This window comes from Argopecten irradians, chromosome 10 (assembly GCF_041381155.1).
Source record: "Argopecten irradians isolate NY chromosome 10, Ai_NY, whole genome shotgun sequence".
NCBI classification, from domain to species: Eukaryota; Metazoa; Mollusca; class Bivalvia; order Pectinida; family Pectinidae; genus Argopecten; species Argopecten irradians.
In genome coordinates, this window is record NC_091143.1 from 26,269,429 (window position 1) to 26,278,230 (window position 8,802).

Here is an 8,802-nt window from a genome sequence, read left to right on the forward strand (position 1 = left end):
ACACGATATTGAGATGAAACAAATATGTATTCATTAAAACGGTAAAAATGAAATTAAATTGTGATTTATTTGAGTAGAGAAAGCTGAGTAATACTTATGTAAGGCAGTGACATCCAATTAGTTTGGAGTGGTCTGTTTCAATACCGACTCACGGCCATTCTGTGGCCGGTGGGACTATGGGCCTACCCGCGGATTAATACGTATATTCCTGGTAACATTCACACTTAACATATTCAAAGTAAATACGAAGCTATCTCTTTTGATATAATCCAATTTTATGCGCACTAGGGACACGCCCCCCGCCCTTGTAAGGTATCTTCCAGCGAGAATAAAAACATGAGTGTCGCGACGGAGGGGTTTAATTTCAGAAAAAATGTAAAGAAAGTGAGAATTGAGTACTTTGAGGACAGTGTTACTGAATAGTCAGTCCAATTGAAGCGAAATCGAGGCTTACATGAAGGTACCAATCAACTCTTTGTGTTGCATTCACCGCGGACTGTTTAATGTATATTCAATTTCGATTCTCGCTTGTTAGCAATTCGTCTGATGCTTGTGGAGGTAGAATGGACTTCATGGAAAAAGCGTCAGAACAATCTTTTATTAAAACAGTAAATATTCTATCAATACAAGATAAGGGATGAAAAATAGCATTGCATCCAATATGTTACCGTTGCTTTACCCGTTCGTGTATACAAATGGCTCCTAATACAAAACCACTCAAGTTTTTAAACATTTGTATCACTCGTTGTAGCGACTGGTACAGACAAATATAATACTCAGCATTTTGGCATATTATTTAGCACCATTTACAGTCTTAAAAGGAATAAGATTAATCCGCGTGAATCAAATATCAAATTTACAGTTTATGAACGGTCGAAGTTGCAGCGAACCCGAACATTATGCAAGATTGCGAGCTCGACTTGGCAGAAACCTATTTGAGATATGTGAATTGGTTTTTAATGTTCATATAGCTATGGTGCTGGTTAGTAATGATGGTATTACCCCGACGATTAATTTACATAATGTTGTCATTTTCATGGAATTGATAATGAAATATATTGGATACAGAACACTTATATCAAAGTAGTAGAATTGGTTATACACCAAGGAAATATTGAGAGCTCCTGAAATCAGTAAAATGTGCGATTGGTTATGATCTCCGTGTTATTTCTCTTTGAAATGTGTTTTTACTTTTGCGTTCATAAAAATATACTACAATTAAAAGTACAGGACTGTCAATGCAAATTTGTAGAATAGCCAAGCGGATTTTTACATTAATTTTGAAAATTTTTGCAGTACTTGACAGACGCAACTTTTCTCGAGAAATGTCTAGATATTTTAGAATGAATATTGCTACGGCTCGCTTTATAGGACTTGACATTTTTTTGTAAATAATATCATAGCAACAAGAAAACTACAATGTACACGTTAAGAGTGTAGACAACATGGCTTTAGTAATCAGCTAAAATATATTCCATTCCTTTACCAAATTGAACACAAACATTAGGCATTAATTCAAAGAAAAGTCATTAAACAAAATAAAAAATACTAAACGAGTCGGAGCATGTATGTGGAGGCTATGAAACCGTAATGAAGTTTGTGTCAGCTGAAACACTTCAATATTCTTAAATTGCGGCAATACGTTTTGTAACCGGGTGCACGTGGCGATATATCAACATCATGTATACCTTTAATTGACCCAGCCGATAATATGAATGTGACCAGGTGTGTTTGGTCGTGATAAAACTAACCCACGAATACAGTCTATCGCGTGCTCTGTAAGCTTATCGCGCTACTACAAATTATTCTCTTTTTTTTCAAAAACGTCCAATTTGTAGTCAGATATCCTTTACACCTGTTGTCGAAATTAACGATGGATCTGATTTCAAATGCGAAACCTATCAATGACCAATCGGAAACATTTATGGTTTTAGGATCAAAGGCGACACGCCCACCCCGTGTTGGGTTTTAATTTTAAAATTGTGTATTTGAATAAGATAAAAAGAAGCCATACACAACAAGAAACTTTATTTACAAATAACACATAAATAGTATATTCACTGTAGAAGCACAACATCGTGTAATATGTTCAAAAAAGGTAGTTTTTTCTTGGAGCTAAGAATTCAATAGTACGCGACCGACATCCTAGAACTTGAACATGCGCAATGTAAAAATGACAAAGCATGTTTTCACTGTAACAAAAGACTTACAAGATGATATATGTAAATAGGTACAGACATACTTGTGTAACCTTCTGATAAAAAAGTCGCTGAGTGTAACATATCCATGTGTATATTTGTATTGCCGAATTAATAGCTGTTTGGAGTTATACATGTACAGATGAGGAAAACTATATCAGAAATATAAAACGCAAGGGCTGTTTTACGAAAAAAAACCAATGAAATCAGGATTAATTCACGAAAACTAAATGAAAGTAAACGAGGATACAAAGGTCAGGGCCTCATCGCTCTTAAACAAGGGACGCAACTGTATCTAAATTAAAGTCACACATGACTGGGGACGGGTACATAACGATATTCTGTCCTATAACGTCACACATTGACACGGGACAGGGTAACTACCGTGTTCTGTTCTTATAAAGTCAACCATGGACAGGGGACGGGGTACCTAACTTATTCGTGTCCTATAACGTCACACCATGACAGGGGGACGGGTATACTGTCCTATAAAACGACACACCATATTCACGTATTCTGTCCTTATAACGGGGAACACACCATGACAGGGGGACGGGTACCTAACGTATTCTGTCCTATAACGTAACACCATGACAGGGAACGGGACCGTCACCACCTATGACACCAGGGGACGGGTACTCCTAACGTATTCTGTCCTATAACGACACACCATGACAGGGACGGGTACTAAACGTATTCTGTCCTATAACGTCACACCATGACAGGGACGGGTACCTAACGTATTCTGTCCTATAACGACACACCATGACAGGGACGGGGTACCTAACGTACTGGGTATAATAACGTATTCTGTCCTATAACGACCACACCATGACAGGGACTGGTACCTAACGTATTCTGTACCTAAAACGTACGTATTCTGTCTGTCCTATAAACGTCACACACCATGACAGGGACGGGTACCTAACGTGACAGGGAACGGGTATAACGTGATTCTGTCCTATAACGTCACACCATGACAGGGACGGGTACCTAACGTATTCTGTCCTATAACGACACACCATGACAGGGACAGGTACCTAACGTATTCTGTCCTATAACGACACACCATGACAGGGACGGGTACCTAACGTATTCTGTCCTATAACGACACACCATGACAGGGACGGGTACCTAACGTATTCTGTCCTATAACGACACACCATGACAGGGACGGGTACCTAACGTATTCTGTCCTATAACGTCACACCATGACAGGGACGGGTACCTAACGTATTCTGTCCTATAACGACACACCATGACAGGGACGGGTACCTAACGTATTCTGTCCTATAACGACACACCATGACAGGGACGGGTACCTAACGTATTCTGTCCTATAACGACACACCATGACAGGGACGGGTACCTAACGTATTCTGTCCTATAACGACACACCATGACAGGGACGGGTACCTAACGTATTCTGTCCTATAACGACACACCATGACAGGGACGGGTACCTAACGTATTCTGTCCTATAACGACACACACCATGACAGGGACGGGTACCTAACGTATTTCTGTCCTATAACGACACACCATGACAGGGACGGGACGGGTAACGTCACACCTAACGTATTCTGTCCTATAACGACACACCATGACAGGGACGGGTACCTAACGTATTCTGTCCTATAACGTCACACCATGACAGGGACGGGTACCTAACGTATTCTGTCCTATAACGACACACCATGACAGGGACGGGTACCTAACGTATTCTGTCCTATAACGACAACACACCATGACAGGGACGGGTACCTAACGTATTCTGTCCTATAACGACACACCATGACAGGGACGGGTACCTAACGTATTCTGTCCTATAACGACACACCATGACAGGGACGGGTACCTAACGTATTCTGTCCTATAACGTCACACCATGACAGGGACGGGTACCTAACGTATTCTGTCCTATAACGACACACCATGACAGGGACGGGTACCTAACGTATTCTGTCCTATAACGACACACCATGACAGGGACGGGTACCTAACGTATTCTGTCCTATAACGACACACCATGACAGGGACGGGTACCTAACGTATTCTGTCCTATAACGACACACCATGACAGGGACGGGTACCTAACGTATTCTGTCCTATAACGACACACCATGACAGGGACGGGTACCTAACGTATTCTGTCCTATAACGACACACCATGACAGGGACGGGTACCTAACGTATTCTGTCCTATAACGTCACACCATGACAGGGACGGGTACCTAACGTATTCTGTCCTATAACGACACACCATGACAGGGACGGGTACCTAACGTATTCTGTCCTATAACGACACACCATGACAGGGACGGGTACCTAACGTATTCTGTCCTATAACGACACACCATGACAGGGACGGGTACCTAACGTATTCTGTCCTATAACGACACACCATGACAGGGACGGGTACCTAACGTATTCTGTCCTATAACGTCACACCATGACAGGGACGGGACGGGTACCTAGGGACGTAACGTATTCTGTCCTATAACGACACACACCATGACAGGGACGGTACCTAACGTATTCTGTCCTATAACGTCACACCATGACAGGGACGGGTACCTAACGTATTCTGTCCTATAACGACACACCATGACAGGGACGGGTACCTAACGTATTCTGTCCTATAACGTCACACCATGACAGGGACGGGTACCTAACGTATTCTGTCCTATAACGTCACACCATGACAGGGACGGGTACCTAACGTATTCTGTCCTATAACGTCACACCATGACAGGGACGGGTACCTAACGTATTCTGTCCTATAACGACACACCATGACAGGGACGGGTACCTAACGTATTCTGTCCTATAACGTCACACCATGACAGGGACGGGTACCTAACGTATTCTGTCCTATAACGACACACCATGACAGGGACGGGTACCTAACGTATTCTGTCCTATAACGACACACCATGACAGGGACGGGTACCTAACGTATTCTGTCCTATAACGACACACCATGACAGGGACGGGTACCTAACGTATTCTGTCCTATAAACGACACACCATGACAGGGACGGGTACCTAACGTATTCTGTCCTATAACGACACACCATGACAGGGACGGGTACCTAACGTATTCTGTCCTATAACGACACACCATGACAGGGACGGGTACCTAACGTATTCTGTCCTATAACGCACACCATGTCAGGGACTACCTAAATTCGTCCTATAACACACACCATGACAGGGACGGGTACCTAACGTATTCTGTCCTATAACGTCACACCATGACAGGGACGGGTACCTAACGTATTCTGTCCTATAACGACACACCATGACAGGGACGGGTACCTAACGTATTCTGTCCTATAACGACACACCATGACAGGGACGGGTACCTAACGTATTCTGGTCCTAACGACACACCAGACAGGGACGGGTACCTAACGTATTCTGTCCTATAACGACACACCATGACAGGGACGGGTACCTAACGTATTCTGTCCTATAACGTCACACCATGACAGGGACGGGTACCTAACGTATTCTGTCCTATAACGACACACCATGACAGGGACGGGTACCTAACGTATTCTGTCCTATAACGACACACCATGACAGGGACGGGTACCTAACGTATTCTGTCCTATAACGTCACACCATGACAGGGACGGGTACCTAACGTATTCTGTCCTATAACGACACACCATGACAGGGACGGGTACCTAACGTATTCTGTCCTATAACGTCACACCATGACAGGGACGGGTACCTAACGTATTCTGTCCTATAACGACACACCATGACAGGGACGGGTACCTAACGTATTCTGTCCTATAACGTCACACCATGACAGGGACGGGTACCTAACGTATTCTGTCCTATAACGACACACCATGACAGGGACGGGTACCTAACGTATTCTGTCCTATAACGACACACCATGACAGGGACGGGTACCTAACGTATTCTGTCCTATAACGACACACCATGACAGGGACGGGTACCTAACGTATTCTGTCCTATAACGACACACCATGACAGGGACGGGTACCTAACGTATTCTGTCCTATAACGTCACACCATGACAGGGACGGGTACCTAACGTATTCTGTCCTATAACGACACACCATGACAGGGACGGGTACCTAACGTATTCTGTCCTATAACGACACACCATGACAGGGACGGGTACCTAACGTATTCTGTCCTATAACGACACACCATGACAGGGACGGGTACCTAACGTATTCTGTCCTATAACGTCACACCATGACAGGGACGGGTACCTAATGTATTCTGTCCTATAACGTCACACCATGACAGGGACGGGTACCTAACGTATTCTGTCCTATAACGACACACCATGACAGGGACGGGTACCTAACGTATTCTGTCCTATAACGACACACCATGACAGGGACGGGTACCTAACGTATTCTGTCCTATAACGACACACCATGACAGGGACGGGTACCTAACGTATTCTGTCCTATAACGTCACACCATGACAGGGACGGGTACCTAACGTATTCTGTCCTATAACGTCACACCATGACAGGGACGGGTACCTAACGTATTCTGTCCTATAACGACACACCATGACAGGGACGGGTACCTAACGTATTCTGTCCTATAACGTCACACCATGACAGGGACGGGTACCTAACGTATTCTGTCCTATAACGTCACACCATGACAGGGACGGGTACCTAACGTATTCTGTCCTATAACGACACACCATGACAGGGACGGGTACCTAACGTATTCTGTCCTATAACGACACACCATGACAGGGACGGGTACCTAACGTATTCTGTCCTATAACGTCACACCATGACAGGGACGGGTACCTAACGTATTCTGTCCTATAACGACACACCATGACAGGGACGGGTACCTAACGTATTCTGTCCTATAACGTCACACCATGACAGGGACGGGTACCTAACGTATTCTGTCCTATAACGTCACACCATGACAGGGACGGGTACCTAACGTATTCTGTCCTATAACGACACACCATGACAGGGACGGGTACCTAACGTATTCTGTCCTATAACGACACACCATGACAGGGACGGGTACCTAACGTATTCTGTCCTATAACGTCACACCATGACAGGGACGGGTACCTAACGTATTCTGTCCTATAACGACACACCATGACAGGGACGGGTACCTAACGTATTCTGTCCTATAACGACACACCATGACAGGGACGGGTACCTAACGTATTCTGTCCTATAACGACACACCATGACAGGGACGGGTACCTAACGTATTCTGTCCTATAACGTCACACCATGACAGGGACGGGTACCTAACGTATTCTGTCCTATAACGTCACACCATGACAGGGACGGGTACCTAACGTATTCTGTCCTATAACGACACACCATGACAGGGACGGGTACCTAACGTATTCTGTCCTATAACGACACACCATGACATGGACGGGTACCTAACGTATTCTGTCCTATAACGACACACACCATGACAGGGACGGGTACCTAACGTATTCTGTCCTATAACGACACACCATGACAGGGACGGGTACCTAACGTATTCTGTCCTATAACGACACACCATGACAGGGACGGGTACCTAACGTATTCTGTCCTATAACGACACACCATGACAGGGACGGGTACCTAACGTATTCTGTCCTATAACGACACACCATGACAGGGACGGGTACCTAACGTATTCTGTCCTATAACGACACACCATGACAGGGACGGGTACCTAACGTATTCTGTCCTATAACGTCACACCATGACAGGGACGGGTACCTAACGTATTCTGTCCTATAACGTCACACCATGACAGGGACGGGTACCTAACGTATTCTGTCCTATAACGTCACACCATGACAGGGACGGGTACCTAACGTATTCTGTCCTATAACGACACACCATGACAGGGACGGGTACCTAACGTATTCTGTCCTATAACGACACACCATGACAAGGACGGGTACCTAACGTATTCTGTCCTATAACGACACACCATGACAGGGACGGGTACCTAACGTATTCTGTCCTATAACGACACACACCATGACAGGGACGGGTACCTAACGTATTCTGTCCTATAACGACACACCATGACAGGGACGGGTACCTAACGTATTCTGTCCTATAACGTCACACCATGACAGGGACGGGTACCTAACGTATTCTGTCCTATAACGACACACCATGACAGGGACGGGTACCTAACGTATTCTGTCCTATAACGACACACCATGACAGGGACGGGTACCTAACGTATTCTGTCCTATAACGACACACCATGACAGGGACGGGTACCTAACGTATTCTGTCCTATAACGACACACCATGACAGGGACGGGTACCTAACGTATTCTGTCCTATAACGACACACCATGACAGGGACGGGTACCTAACGTATTCTGTCCTATAACGACACACCATGACAGGGACGGGTACCTAACGTATTCTGTCCTATAACGTCACACCATGACAGGGACGGGTACCTAACGTATTCTGTCCTATAACGACACACCATGACAGGGACGGGTACCTAACGTATTCTGTCCTATAACGACACACCATGACAGGGACGGGTACCTAACGTATTCTGTCCTATAACGTCACACCATGACAGG